Source organism: Amblyraja radiata, chromosome 14, assembly GCF_010909765.2.
Source record: "Amblyraja radiata isolate CabotCenter1 chromosome 14, sAmbRad1.1.pri, whole genome shotgun sequence".
Taxonomy (NCBI): domain Eukaryota; kingdom Metazoa; phylum Chordata; class Chondrichthyes; order Rajiformes; family Rajidae; genus Amblyraja; species Amblyraja radiata.
Window position 1 is genome coordinate 54,989,693 of NC_045969.1, and position 16,106 is coordinate 55,005,798.

General features: G+C 45.7%; 1 long non-coding RNA gene across 1 annotated transcript; it reads left to right on the top strand.

Annotated features, from left to right (window-relative positions):
- Positions 1–359: 359 nt before the first annotated feature.
- On the top strand, positions 360–7,612 carry LOC116980929. The gene is made up of 3 exons (XR_004414108.1): positions 360–370; positions 863–867; positions 7,379–7,612. It is a non-coding gene; the product is annotated as an uncharacterized LOC116980929 (long non-coding RNA).
- The last annotated feature ends 8,494 nt before the right edge of the window (positions 7,613–16,106 follow it).

Genomic DNA, 16,106 nt, shown 5'->3' on the forward strand with positions numbered 1-16,106 from the left:
GTTGTAAAAACAAACCTGAAGGCTTTGTGTCTCAATGCAAGGCGCATTCGTAATAAGGTGGATGAGTTGAATGTGCAGATAGCTATTAATGACTATGATATAGTTGGGATCACGGAGACATGGCTCCAGGGTGACCAAGGCTGGGAGCTGAACATCCAGGGATATTCAATATTCAGGAGGGATAGAGAGAAAGGAAAAGGAGGTGGGGTAGTGTTGCTGATTAGAGAGGAGATTAACGCAATGGAAAGGAAGGACATTAGTTTGGAGGATGTGGAATCGGTATGGGTAGAGCTGCGAAACACTAAGTGGCAGAAAACGCTGGTGGGTGTTGTGTACAGGCCACCTAACAGTAGTAGTGAAGTTGGAGATGGTATCAAACAGGAAATTAGAAATGCGTGCGACAAAGGCAAAAGCGTTATAATGGGTGACTTCAATCTACATATAGATTGGGTGAATCAAATTGGCAGGGGTGCTGAGGAAGAGGATTTCTTGGAATGTATGCGGGATAGTTATCTAAATCAACATGTAGAGGAACCAACGAGAGAGCAGGCTATTTTAGACTGGGTATTGAGTAATGAGGAAGGGTTAGTTAGCAGTCTTGTTGTACGTGTCCCCTTGGGCAAGAGTGACCATAATATGGTTGAGTTCTTCATTAGGATGGAGAGTGACATTGTTAATTCAGAAACAATGGTTCTGAACTTAAAGAAAGGTAACTTTGAGGGTATGAGACGTGAATTGGCCAAGATTGACTGGCAATTAATTCTAAAAGGGTTGACGGTGGATATGCAATGGAAGACATTTAAAGACTGCATGGATGAACTACAAAAATTGTTCATCCCAGTTTGGCAAAAGAATAAATCAGGGAAGGTAGTACATCCGTGGATAACAAGGGAAATCAGGGATAGTATCAAAGCGAAGGATGATGCGTACAAATTAGCCAGAAAAAGCAGCATACCGGAGGACTGGGAGAAATTCAGAGACCAGCAGAGGAGGACAAAGGGCTTAATTAGGAAAGGAAAAATAGATTATGAAAGAAAACTGGCAGGGAACATAAAAACTGACTGCAAAAGTTTTTATAGATATGTGAAAAGAAAGAGATTAGTTAAAACAAATGTAGGTCCCTTGCAGTCAGAAACAGGTGAGTTGATCATGGGGAACAAGGATATGGCGGACCAATTGAATAACTACTTTGGTTCCGTCTTCACTAAGGAAGACATAAATAATCTGCCGGAAATGGCAGGGGACCGCGGGTCAAAGGAGTTGGAGGAATTGAGTGAAATCCAGGTTAGCCGGGAAGTGGTGTTGGGTAAATTGAATGGATTAAAGGCCGATAAATCCCCAGGGCCAGATAGGCTGCATCCCAGAGTACTTAAGGAAGTAGCTCCAGAAATAGTGGATGCATTAGTAATAATCTTTCAAAACTCTTTAGATTCTGGAGTAGTTCCTGAGGATTGGCGGGTAGCAAACGTAACCCCACTTTTAAGAAGGGAGGGAGAGAGAAAACGGGGAATTACAGACCAGTTAGTCTAACATCGGTAGTGGGGAAACTGCTAGAGTCAGTTATTAAAGATGGGATAGCAGCACATTTGGAAAGTGGTGAAATCATTGGACAAAGTCAGCATGGATTTACAAAAGGTAAATCATGTCTGACGAATCTTATAGAATTTTTCGAGGATGTAACTAGTAGCGTGGATAGGGGAGAACCAGTGGATGTGGTGTATCTGGACTTCCAGAAGGCTTTCGACAAGGTCCCACATAAGAGATTAGTATACAAGCTTAAAGCACACGGCATTGGGGGTTCAGTATTGATGTGGATAGAGAACTGGCTGACAAACAGGAAGCAAAGAGTAGGAGTAAACGGGTCCTTTTCACAATGGCAGGCAGTGACTAGTGGGGTACCGCAAGGCTCAGTGCTGGGACCCCAGCTATTCACAATATATATTAATGATCTGGATGAGGGAATTGAAGGCAATATCTCCAAGTTTGCAGATGACACTAAGCTGGGGGGCAGTGTTAGCTGTGAGGAGGATGCTAGGAGACTGCAAGGTGACTTGGATAGGCTGTGTGAGTGGGCAAATGTTTGGCAGATGCAGTATAGTGTGGATAAATGTGAGGTTATCCATTTTGGTGGCAAAAACAGGAAAGCAGACTATTATCTAAATTGTGGCCGACTAGGAAAAGGGGAGATGCAGCGAGACCTGGGTGTCATGGTACACCAGTCATTGAAAGTAGGCATGCAGGTGCAGCAGGCAGTGAAGAAAGCGAATGGTATGTTAGCTTTCATAGCAAAAGGATTTGAGTAGGGAGGTTCTACTGCAGTTGTACAGGGTCTTGGTGAGACCACACCTGGAGTATTGCGTACAGTTTTGGTCTCCAAATCTGAGGAAGGACATTATTGCCATAGAGGGAGTGCAGAGAAGGTTCACCAGACTGATTCCTGGGATGTCAGGACTGTCTTATGAAGAAAGACTGGATAGACTTGGTTTATACTCTCTAGAATTTAGGAGATTGAGAGGGGATCTTATAGAAACTTATAAAATTCTTAAGGGGTTGGACAGGCTAGATGCAGGAAGATTGCTCCCGATGTTGGGGAAGTCCAGGACAAGGGGTCACAGCTTAAGGATAAAGGGGAAATCCTTTAAAACCGTGATGAGAAGAACTTTTTTCACACAGAGAGTGGTGAATCTCTGGAACTCTCTGCCACAGAGGGTAGTCGAGGCCAGTTCATTGGCTATATTTAAGAGGGAGTTAGATGTGGCCCTTGTGGCTAAGGGGATCAGAGGGTATGGAGAGAAGGCAGGTACGGGATACTGAGTTGGATGATCAGCCATGATCATATTGAATGGCGGTGCAGGCTCGAAGGGCCGAATGGCCTACTCCTGCACCTAATTTCTATGTTTCTATCCTTTATTGTCATTCAGACCTTCCGGTCTGAACGAAATGTCGTGCCTTGCAGTCATACATATAATAAAATAACAAAAACACACAATAAACACAAATTTAACATCCACCACAGTGAGTTCACCAGGCACCTCCACACTGTGATGGAAGGCAAAAGTCTTAAAGTCTTTGTCTCTTCCCTCCTTGTTCTCCCTCTGCGCTGAGGCAATCCAGGCTGCTGATGTTGTGACCCCGCTGGGTGATGGTAAGTAAGTCAGTCCCGCGGCTGAATCCGAGCTCCGCGAACGGGCCTGTTCAAACTCCGCAGCCCGGGGTGGTCGAAGCTGCCGCCCTCCAGTCCAGCGGAGGAAGCTGGTGTTGCGGGAGCTCCAGAAAAACAGGTCACCGACCTGCGAGCTCCCGATGATGTCGTCCACTGGGCCCGCGGCCGAGCCTCCGAAGTCAGGCCGCCGCCGCCGGAACAGTGCCACAGCGAAGGCGGGCCGCCGGAACACCGGTACGCCGCCACAGCCCAGAAGTCGGCCAGCCTCGCGCTGGTAAGTCCTGGCTGGCTCTGCTCCAGAGCCTCGAGGTCAGCCCCAGTTGGAGGCCGCCAACTCTGCCATTAGCCCTCAGCGCAGACGGAGACGGGGAATACGACATGAAAAAGTCGCATTCCCCCGAAGGAAGAGACCAAAAACATGTTTCTCCCCCCCCACCACACATACACAACCTAATAAACTAAAATTAACTAAAACAGGACAGAAGAAACCAACAAAAAAAGAAAAAAAACAGACAGACTACAGGCGAGCCGTAGCTGTTAAGGCAGCGCCGCCACTTCCACTTCAGGTCAGGCCAGCATTTATTGCCCAACCCCAATTTCCACAGTACATAGAACCGTACAGGAGCAAGTTCTTCAGCCCACAATGTCTGTGTAAAACACAATGCCAAGTTAAACAAATCTCTTTTGGCTGCATGTGATCATTTCCATCTATCCCCTGTATATCCATGTGCTCATCCAAACGTGTCTTAAATATCACTATCGTGTCTGCCCTCACCACTACCCCTAGCAGTACTTTCCAGGCACTCGCCGCGCTCTCTTTTTAAAACTTGTCCCACACATCTTCTTTAAACTTTGCCCCCATCATCTTAAAGCTTTGCCTCGAGTATTTGATATTTCCATTCTGAGAAAAGGTTCTGTCTACCATCCACTTGTCTACCCCAGTCAGGATGTTTATGTGCTGGTTTGGCATAATCAATGGTGATGCCCATGTAATTGTTGGTGGGGGATGTGGCAGTGCTAATTCTGAGATGATCATGGTTCAGTCTTCTCCAAGATCTATTTAAGAAAGAACTGCCGATGCTGGAAACATCAGAGGTAGACAAAAAATGCTGAAGAAACTCAGCGGGTGAGGCAGCATCTGCGGAGAGAAGGAATAGGCGACGTTTCAGGTCAAGACCTTTCATCAGACTGATGTGGGGGTGGGGGCGGGAAAAAGAAAGAGGCGGAGACAGTAGGACTAGAAGGTGAGCTGGGAAGGGAGAGGGGAAGGAGGGAGAAGTCAAGGGCTATCTAAAATTAGAGAAGTCAATGTTTATACTGCTGGGGTGTAGACTACACAAGCGAAATACCCAAGCTTGTCTCCTCACTACATTTACTGCTGGCTCGTCGCAAATCTGAGTTTTTGAGTGATCTGTGCAAGGCATTCATTGATGCTGGAATTCCACTGTGGAAATTGGAATGCAAATCTCTCAGAGGTATTTTAGAGAAATACACAAAGGAACATATACTGAGCGAGTCATCATTACGGAAAAATATGTTGACGGCAACTTGAACATTGTTGTGCAGAAAATTAGAGTTTAAGTTGCATGCAACAAAATATGGATCTCAATAGACGAGACAACCGATGCTGTGGGGAGATATGTTGCCAATGTGGTCATCGGTACACTGGAGGCAGGTCAACCATTAAAGGAGTATTTGTTGACATTGGAAGTATTGGAGAAGTCAAACAGCTCAACGATTGCTCAGTTGTTTACATCATCACTTGCTGTACTTTGGCCAGAAGGTATAAAACATGAGAATGTTCTTCTGTTTTTGACTGATGCAGCTCCGTATATGAAAAAAGCTGCTCATGCTCTCAGTTTTATTCCCCAAAATGTTGCATTTGACATGCTTAGCTCAAGGACCATAGAATTGCCAAGCGCATACGTAGCTTGCTTCCAAATGTCGATCACCTAGTTTCCAATGTCAAGAAAATCATCCTAAAAGCATCGTCACGTGTGCAGTTGTTCAAGGAAATGGCACCCGAGATTCTGCTACCTCCTCAGCCCGTTTTGACTAGGTGGGGCACATGGCTCTCTGCTGTACTCTATGCTGCAAATTTTGAAAAGATAAAATAAATCGTCAACTGTTTTGAAGAAGAAGAATCTGCTGCAGTCAGGATCGTCAGTGAAATCATGCAGAAAAAGCCCCTCCACCGCGATCTTGTTTATTTGCTTCCAATTTTGCAAACTTCCCAAAGCTATCACTTCCCTGGTGAAACATTAGTGAATAACTTGCAGGTTTTCAACAAAGTAACTGACGATATTCGTAAAATTCCTGGCGATGTAAGTAAAGACATCACAAGGAAAATGTGAGAGTGATATTAGCTAACAAAGATCTTGAAGAAATACAAAACATAACTAAAGTTCTCAAAGGTAATTGTAATGCACAAGGTATCGACATGAATATAGAGTGTGTAGCTTGTTTCGGGTATGCACCAGTGACCTCAGCTGAGGTAGAAATACGTTTTTCACAACTGAAGCATATTCTGTCTGTCAGACGGCATAGTTTAACACCAGATAATTTGAGAAAACTGCTAGTAATTATGTGCAACCAGGCAACATTGGTCATTTAATGTAGTATACCTTTATATTATCATTTTTAACCATATTTTTGTGGTGGAAATACATGCTTCTTTGCCTTTTTTCTCTCAATAGATGCCTTTTTCGTGCCTTTTTTGTAACTTTATTATGCTTTTTTGCCTGCCTATTTCAGAGTTTTTTAGCACCTAAACATCCTGGCTCTAGTTATGATTGTCATGGCTGGTGTCGATCCTTGCAACCCCTAGATGTTGCTGAAGTTCCACAGGAATAAATTACTCATCACTAATCCTCCTTTCTTGAACCACTGTTTTGCTTCTGGTGACATTCTCAAAGAGTAGATGGCTAGGATGCTCCTGGAATCGGTGATAGCTCCAAGTGAACAACTTGAGAGATGGTTGTATTCCCCTGTCTGCCCCCTTTGTCCTTGTCAGCAGTGGAAGCCCGTGATGTCACGTTAGCAATGTACGAGCCGAGAGTAAATAATAAAACACTTAATCTGCTATTGCTAGGTTCATCACGAAGAGACACAAAAGAGACTGCAGATGCAGAAATCTAGAGTAACAAACAATCTGCTGGAGGAACTCCCAGCTCTCCCATCAATCAATTGTCATTCGCCTTTCGCTACTTTTTTCTGACATAATTGACAAAAGCAGTAAAATCTCTTGGTTGCAATTCTTCTGATAATCAATACTGACTTTGTCCTTAAATAGCTGCGCATCATCTGTAAATGTGATTCACTTAATTTCCAATGTGTTGCCCATATTGCTTCATCTGCCGCAATTTAATGCAGTGCTTTTCAGAAAATGCAGCGAGTTCATCATAATTATCCAGAACATATATAATGGGTTAATTTATAAAAAATGCATTCATTATTTGAACTAGTTAATTGCTATAAACTGTAGCAGTAGGTCACTCCACTGATCTATCCACCATCCTGAGGTAGACACAAAATGCTGGAGTAACACAGCGTGACCGGCAGCATCTCTGGGGAGAAAGCAGATGTTTCGGGTCGAGACCCTTCTTCAGACTGATGTCAGGGGAGTGGGCGGGATAGAGATAGAGCATAGTTGGAGACAGTAAGACTGGTGGGAGAACTGGGAAGGGGGAGCAGATGGAGAGAGAGGGAAAGCAAAGGCTATTTGAAGTTGGAGAAGTCAATGTTCATACCTCTGGGGTGCAAACTACCCATGCGAAATATGAGGTGCTGTTCCCCCAATTTGCGCTGGGCCTCACTCTGACAATGGAGGAGGCCCAGGACAAAAAGGTCAGATTGGGAAAGGGACAGGGTGTTAAAATGCTGAGCAACCAGGAGATCAGGTAAGTTAAGGCGGACTGAGCGGAGGTGTTCGACGAAACGATCGCCGAGCCTGCGCTTGGTCTTGCCGATGTACAGGAGTTGACACCTGAAACAGCGGATACAGTAGATGAAATTGGAGGAGGTGCAAGTGAACCTCTGCCTCACCTGGAAAGACTGTCGGGGTCCTTGGATGGTGTCAAGGGGGAAGGTAAAGGGACAGGTGTTGCATCTCCTGAGGTTGATGGGGAAAGTACCTTGTGGTTTGGGTGGGAAGAGACGAGTTGACCAGGGAGTTGCGGAGGGAACTATCTCTGCGGAAAGCAGAATGGGGTGGAGATGTGGCTAGTAGTGGGATCCAGTTGGAGGTGGCGAAAATATTGGAAGATTATATGCTGTGTGTGATGGCTGATGGGGTGGAAGGTTAGGACAAGGGTTACTCTGTCCTTGTTACGAATGGGGAAGGGGGAGCAAGAGTGGAGCTGCGGGATATCGAGGAGACCCTAGTGAGAGCCTCATCTATAATGGAAGAGGGGAATCCCCGTTTCCTAAAGAACGCGGACATCTCCAATGACCTGGAATACCATCCTGATCTCTTTCCCAATTTGTTTTTTTTTTCTTTGAAACAAGTTCTGATCCACATATACTTTGAACTCTGACTTTTCAACTGTAAATAAACGTTTTTTTAAAGCTTTGGGGGCTAGCCATGTACTTTTGTAATTTCCTCATAAAATAGAGGAAGTTGATCAGGAATGAATTTTTGCGATGTATTTTGATTCAACTAAATGTACATTTTTAAGTGTTCTCAATTAATTAATTTCAAGGAAAGAGCGTTCAAGGAGGGGTCAAGGAAAGAGCGTTCACGTCGCGGCCCTGTTTCAACCAATCTTTCCACCACCACGCACAAGACGCACAAGAAGCGCAAGACAGACACCATTGTGCAGATGCTGAGAAGTGTGTTCAGCTCTGGCTGAACAACTTCTAATCTTGTGTGTGGACTCGATAAGAAGAAGCAGAAATAATTAATTTCAAGATATCCATACTGTACGACTGGAGACTGCAGGTGCTGAAATCTGGAGCAAAAATAAACTACTGGAGGAATTCAACGGAGCAAGCAGCATCAGTGCAGGCAACAGAATGGTTTCAGGTTATGATTCCGCATCAGGATTGATAGTGGAGAGGGAAGATAGCCGGGATAAAGAAATGGGATGAAGGGGCCAGACTGGAGCCGGTAAGTGATAAGTATAATTAGAAGAGGTGGGCTTAAATGATAAGCAGATGGAGTCAGCTGGGAAAGGGAAGGTAGTGACACAGGATGGAAGGTGACAGTCAGTTCTTTCAACTTTTTTTTTTAGTATGTCCTAATGTGGGTTTTTAATGTTTCTTTGTGTGTCTTGTGTGGGGGGTGGTGTGGGGGGGTAAGGGGGAAACCGCTTCGGTCGCCTCCTCCACGGAGAGGCGACTTTTTCCATGTCGCCTCCCCCGTGGCCTAACAGCAAGGATTGGTGCGGCCTTTCCCGGAGACGCGCCCGGGGCTTCAGCGGCGGGCGCAGCGCGGATTTTCGGTGGGGAGCACTCCGTTCGCTGGCCCGCGGCAGCCTGAGCCAGGGTCTGCAGAGCTCCAGCTGGCGCGGCGTCCTTGGCCAGGGATCCTTCGTTGGGGACCCGGGGGGGGGAAGAAGCTCCGAATGCTGGCCCGCGGCCTACTTCTACCGCAGGCGCGGCGTGGACTTACCATCAGGAGCGGGGTCCCTCGCCGGGGATCCCTGGAGGGGAGCTTCGACTGCCGGCCCTGCAGTCTGCGGTGCTTCTGGCTGCGGCGCGGCGGGAACTTTAAATCTCCGACCACCGGCCTACACCAACCTGAAGCCGCGGTCTCCGGTGAAGAGGCACCGATTCAGGACTTACCTGGACTTTACCTTGTCTGCACATCTGGACGCCCGCAGCGATGGCTGCGGAGGGTTGAGGTCCCGACCACGGGGGAAAATGGAGCAGGACTGGCCAAATTTTGTGCCTTCCACCACAGAGATGAATGCTGTGGTGGATGTTTGTGTTAAATTTTTAGTGTGTTTTTGTGTGTTCTTTTTCATTGTACCGCTGCTGGCAAATTCATTTCACTTGCACTTTATGTGCAAGTGACAAATAAAACTGATTGTTGTTGATTGTTGTAGAGGAATGATGGGCAGATGGAACAGACAGGCAGGGGACAGGAAAGGCTAGGAGAGAGAAGAAATCCAGGTGGAAAGGTGTGTGGCTGATGGGTGAATTAAAATAGGAAAGATGAACAAAAGGAGAGAGAACCTAAGTGGATCGGGGGTGTTGGTTCCCAGAAACTGTAAGCATTAATGTTCATGCCATTGGATTGTACGCTACCAAAGTGGAATCTGTGACGTTGTTCTTCTGAAATAAGACTAATAAACATAGAACAGTGCAGCACAGGGACAGGCACTTCAGACCACAATGTCCGTGCAGAACATAACGCCAAGTTAAATGAATCTCCTTCACCTCTTCTAATTCCCACATATCCCCTTTAAACTTTGCCCCTCTATATCTTAAAGCTGTGCCTTCCAGTCTTTAACATTTCCACCCTGTGAAAAAGTTTATATTTATCCTTCTCAATGTTATATATTTCTCACAGGATGTATTCTTCTATAGGTTTCTATTTGCCAGGATTAGATTTATTATTGCTCTTGGCGATGATTTTACCCGAGGGCTAATTCACTATAACTGTTCAGTGTTAGAGCTTACTCACAACTGTCACCAGATCATGAATCTCAGCGGTTTTGTTTAGCATCCAGCAATAAATTTTGCATATAATCAATAGGTTTTGCTTTGTCTTTTAACCTATCTGCCACATCCACTTTGTTAATAATGAAGTTCGTAAACATGACTGTGTTATCCCTGTGTATTGTTGGAATATTGCAGAGGGAAAGTTCCTCAAGTTTCTTCACTGCAAATCATGTTTTCACAAAGCTGAAGAAACTCTGAGGCAATTTATCCCATTGTATTCGCAAATAAATAATTTATATTTATTCAATTACTGCTGACCTATCATAGCCTTTCACTTCTTGAGCAGCTTCTGCAATCCATCTAGCAAAAATACTCGGCACATTGCTCTAAGAAAGGGGCTTTCCACGATTTAGCTCAGTCATGATGAATTGAGGTATTTTTCCTGATCAATAATTATCACACCACTTATCACATTCTATCCTGTCTCTAACCCAAACCTTATCTTCGCAACTTCGCTTTCTCCACCTGACTCTATCGACTCTTCATCCCCTATCTCACCTGATTATACCTTACCCACTGGCCTCCGTCTCACCCTTCCCACTCACGATGCAAGATGCCACCAGAACATGGCAACTATTTGTGTAGAAAGGAACTGCAGATGCTGCTATACACCAAATATAGACACAGAATGCTGGAGTAACTCACTGGGACAGCCAGCATCTCTGGAGAGAAGGAATGGGTGATGTTTCAGCTTAAAACCCTTCTTCAAAGTGAGTCAGGGGAGAGCGAAACATAGAGATATGGAAGGGTAAGGTTGGAAAACACAGATCAAAGGGGATAGAGATTAAGGAAAATGTAGAATAGTTCATCGTTAGCTACAGGGAAGGTGACAAGGCATACAATCAGTAAAATTGAATCAGGAGGACAGTGAAACTAGTCGGAGAACTAGGAAGGGGGAGGAACAGAGAGAGAGGAAAAGCAAGGGTTACTTGAAGTTAGAGAAAGCAATATTCATACCGCTGGGTTGTAAGCTGCCCAAGCAAAATATGAGGTGTTGTTCCTCCAATTTTCATTGAACATCACCTATCCCTTCTCTTTGCGCTGGGCCACACTCTGACAGTGGAGGAGGCCCAGGACAGAAATGTCAGTATGGGAATGGGAGGGGGAGTTAAAGTGTTTAGCAACTGGAAGATCACGTAGGCCTAATTGGACTGAGCGGATATGTTCAGTAAAGCGATCGCCAAGCCTGTGCTAGGTCTCGCCGATATATAGGAATCCACACCTAGAACAGCAAATGATGTGCAAGTGAATCTGCCTCACCCGAAAGGACTGTCAGGTCCTTGGACAAAGTTGAAGGAGGAGATACAGGGACAGCTGTTGCATCTCCTGTGGTTGCTGGGGAGTGTACCTGGGGATGGTTTGGGTGTGAAGTGATGAGTTAACCAGGGAGCTGCGGAGGAAACATTCTCTGCGGAAAGGGGTGTTGATGGGATGTGGCTAGTGGTGTGATCCCATTGAAGGTGGAAAAATTGTCAGAGGATTATGTACTGTATGCAAAGGCTGATGGGGTGAAAAGTGAGGACGAAGGGGATTGTTGCGACAAGGGGGAGGGGGAGCAAGAGCGGAGCTGTGGGATACTCCAGCATTTTGTGTCTATCTTTGGTGGCAACTCTTTGCATGCTCTTCCCAGAGAAGGATCTACTATTATGTGATACAATCACCCCTCTCTTTTCCCCTTTGCTCTACTTATTGCACTCGAGTTTGACTTGATTGTATTTATGTATAGTATATCAGATCTGAGTGTATAGAATGCAATACAAAGCATTCCACTGTACTTCGTTTCATGTGACAATAATAAGCCTAAACCAACTCTTCATATTGACTATCTTCCCTCACCTCTCTCAGTCCTGGTTGCAGGGTCGCGACCTGAAACACCGATCAGATCTGTTGTCCTCAACAGAGGCCTCAACTTCATTCCCCTCCGTCCCCACCTCAACGAGTTCCGGGTCCGCCATGAGGTAGAGTTTTTCTTCTGTCGCCTGCACCTTCGTGCCTTTTTCTATGGGAAGGAGTCCTCACCACTGAGTCTTCTTCTTCTTCTTCTTCTTCTTCTTCTTCTTCTTCTTCTTCTTCTTCTTCTTCTTCTTCTTCTTGTGTATGGCGTTCTGAACATCTCCTCTTATGTACTTCATCAGAAATCGTAAGCGCTCCTTTTCATCCATAACTTTTGTTTCTAATACGTCTTCTAATGCCCTTAGGAAAGCTACATACTGCAAAGGATCTCCATCATATGTAGGAATTTCTGCTGATGGTAGAATGAGAGAGGTATTTTGTCGAGCTATGAATTCAGCTTGACTTTTCACCAATGCCAATAATCTATCCAGATAACCTTAGCTTGGCTCCACCTGTTGATAAACAGGCCTCTGTGACTCAAATTGGCCTGTTCGAGCCTGTGCATCAGGCCTTGGAAAAGCGTGGTCCACTATTGGTTTGTCTCGAGCATCCACAGACGCTCCATTAGTAGTTTGTTTCGATTTAGCACTCATTTGCTGATATGAAGTTTTACCCATCTTACTCTGTTCCAATGGGTTTTTAAAGCCATGAAATCCAGTGAACCCTGATTGTGGAATTGATCCAAATGCTGACTCAATTGGAGCAGTTTTTCCTCTTGGTCCAGAGCTCATCATCTTTGATAATCTACAGCTGCATCTCGAACCCTTTCTTTCCAGTATCTCCTTCTTTGTTTTGGCCACCGCCATCTTTGTGTCTAGTCCCAGTTGTTCCTTTCGTCGCCTCAGCTGCTCCTGCTGTTGCGTCATCTCTTCCTTTTGTCGTCACATCTGTTCCTTTTGTTGCCTCATCTCCTCGCCTCATCTCTTCTTCTTGCTCAATCAATGTTTCATCTTCAAGGGCATCCGCTTCTATTGAGAGAGCGGCTAGATCAGCTTCAACTCCCAATCGAGCAGAAACCCTCGATACCGAACTGGCTGTAGAACCAGATTTATGTCCTGATGTTCGTGTAGATACTTTCAAGATATTATCTTGTGGTGTACTTTCATCTTCTATTCGGGCATCTTGTTGTCTTGCACCTCCAGCTGTTAAACACGTCCTCTTCTTAATTTCCTTCAGGCAGGCAGGTTGTCCTTGTCTAAGCGTGACTTCGCCACCTTGTGGTTCCTCAGGCATGAAACCTTCTTCATCTTCAGGTTCCACGATTTTAAAGAGGTCTTGGCAGATTGCCAAGTCTTTAAATTGAACGAACAAAGTCTTCTGTTGGTTGCTCTAATTCTAGTTTGTCAACATTTTCATCTGAACCATAACAAACTGAGATTGTTGCCAACATCTCTCAAACATCCATGGGCTTAAAGATGATGTAAATTCAGAAGGAATGTGTGTTATCAAGACTTCAAAACAAATTCAAGGTCGGTCGTCTTTCTCCAGATAGATTGGAAAAACACTTTTATGCTATCTTCCAAGCTAGTCACTAGCTTTCTGGCTCTTCTTACAGAAGCCGTTTAAAATTAAAGCTTTGCAGCTTCAAAATTCAAAAATAATAGTTGATTTTACTCACAATTTCTGATAATGTCTTCAGATAAGTCTCTTCGCTGTCGATAGACCTCGAGGCCATCTCCGGCCGAGATCTATTGTCTTTAACTCCTCGGCTGCAACCGGTCTTCTGGCCAAAACCTCTTTCGAGATCTCAGCCAAATCTTCTGTCCCACTCTCTGGGACTGGCATTCACCCCGCCGTCGGAGATATCCTTTGACTTACAATACAATACAATACAATACCAATACCAATATCAGTGAGGCTCAAATGAAATTCCGTTTCCACAGCCATACAAACAAAGACAATTTCCTACAGACATACACACAATTTAATTCACACAAACATCCATCACAGTGAACCCACTGTGATGGAAGGCAAAGTCTTTTCTCTCCCCTGTTCTCCATTTCTCTCCCGATGTCCAAGCCCCAGGCGGGCGATGCTAAGTCCCACGGCCATTTTAGGCCGTGCCGGGCGATTTACGGCCCCGCTCCCAGTCTAAAAGTCACAATGTTGGAGCCCCCGGCGGGCGCTGGAATGTCCCACGGCCATGAAGCCGTGCCGGGCAATGTACGCGTTCCAACCCCGCGACACGGGCAGAGAAGTCGCATTGCGGGAGCTCCGGGAAGCGGTCTCTCCCCCCGGACCCACGAGCTCCCGATGTCCCAGTCCACCGGAACTGCGGCTGCGTTGCTGGAGCCTCAGAGCCCCAGGAGTCAAGTTGCAGCAGCGAGTCACCACCGCTCCCCACGCTCCGAGGCCGGCCAGCCCCACGATGGTGAGTAGTCCGCAGCTCCGCAGTCTCCCGAGCCCCCGGGTCGTTCAGGTCGGAGGCCGCTCCACGGTGCTAGGCCCCAACGACAACGGAGACCCGACAGGGAAAAGGTCGGGTCTCCCGGACAGGGAAGAGATTTTAAACAGTTTACCCCTCCCCCCCCCCGCCCCCCACATATACACATTTAAAACCAGTATTAAAAAAACACCAACACAACATTTAACTAGACAAAAAATAAAAAAATAACAGACAGGCTGTAGGGGCCGCTGCAACGGGTGAGTCGCGCCGCCAACACGACTTAATGTAGCAGCAGATTTTTATATCGTTCAAAAGATTACTCAATCTAGCCGTTAAGTGGACTACATGGTTAAGGGGAATGTCGTTATATGCATGCGAGCTCTCCGTCAGAGACCTTCAGAGCTTCTTCACAGATAAATCTCCATAACACAGCCTTTTGATTAATAAATTCTTTATTGTTGATGAAAAACAATAAGGTATACATCCAACCTTCTTCCGACTCGTACACTATAATCTTCATCGAACACCAGCATATCGCTTTAAACGTTAGAAAACTCCTTGAGTCACCGTTACACTATGCATGGTCAAAGGGTATGCCTTCTCCATGCTGGTCCAAAACTAAACTAAAAACTAAGCTTCTGCGCAAGAAACTTAAGTGCAAACACACCCCAATATACGTCATAAATCCCACCCAAAATATAACGGGCAGTCTAAAATTTAAAGACACATGCCATAATTAATGACACACAAAACAAGCCAAATGGCCACTATACTCACGACCATTAAGGCGACTCCTCAGCAACCACCCGTGAACATGTGGCGACTGCGTAGTCTCCTGCAGTCGCCTAAAAAGTCGCCTAAGTGGGACAGGTCCATTAAGCGTCCCTGTGATGACCCGCATTGCAGAGTTAAGGACAGTGTCAACTCGTTTGGTGTGGCAGCTATTAGCCCAAGCTGTTGAACAAGCTTGGTGACTTGGAGAGGTTGGGTGAGTTGGCAGATGCATGGGAAATGCAGTTTAACGTGGATAAATGTGAGGTTATCCACTTGGGTAGCAAAAACAGGAAGATTATCATCTAAATGGTGTCAAGTTGGGAAAAGGGGAAGTACAACGGGATCTGGGGGTCCTTGTTCATCAGTCAATGAAAATAAGCATGCAGGTACAGCAGGCAGTGAAGAAAGCGAATGGAATGTTGGCCTTCATAACACGAGGAGTTGAGTATAGGAGCAAAGAGGTCCTTCTGCAGTTGTACTGGGCCCTAGTGAGATCTCACCTGGAGTATTGTGTGCAGTCTTGGTCTCCAAATTTGAGGAAGTGCTATTGAGGGAGTGCAGCATAGGTTCACAAGATTAATTCCCGGGATGGCGGGACTGTCATATGCTGAGAGAATGGAGCGGCTGGGCTTGTATACTCTGGAATTTAGAAGGATGAGAGGGTATCTTTTTGATTATAAGATGATTAAGGGTTTGGACATGCTGGAGGCAGGAAACAAGTTCCTGATGTTGGGGGAGTCCAGAACCAGGGGCCACAGTCTAAGAATAAGGGGTAAGGCATTTAGAACAGAGATGAGAAAACACTTTTTCACACAGAGATTTGTGAGTCTGTGGAATTTTCTGCCTCAAAGAGGGTGGTGGAGGCCGATTCTTTGGATACTTTCAAGAGAGCTAGATAGGGCTCTTTAAGGTAGCGGAATCAGGAGATATGGGGAGAATGCAGGGACGGGGTACTGATCGTGGATGATCAGCCATGATCACATTGAATGGCGGTGCTGGCTTGAAGGGTCGTATGGCCTACTCCTGAACCTATTGTCTATTTAAACGGCTATTGAGTAGACTAGGGCTAAGCTTGCGGTACGGAGGGTGTGTGCATTGGATCCCCAGCTGTTGCTTGTATGTTTACTAATGATGTTGACCCTTAGAAACATAGAAAATAGGTGCAGGAGGAGGCCATTTGGCCCTTCAAGCCAGCACCGCCATTCATTGTCATCATGGCTGATC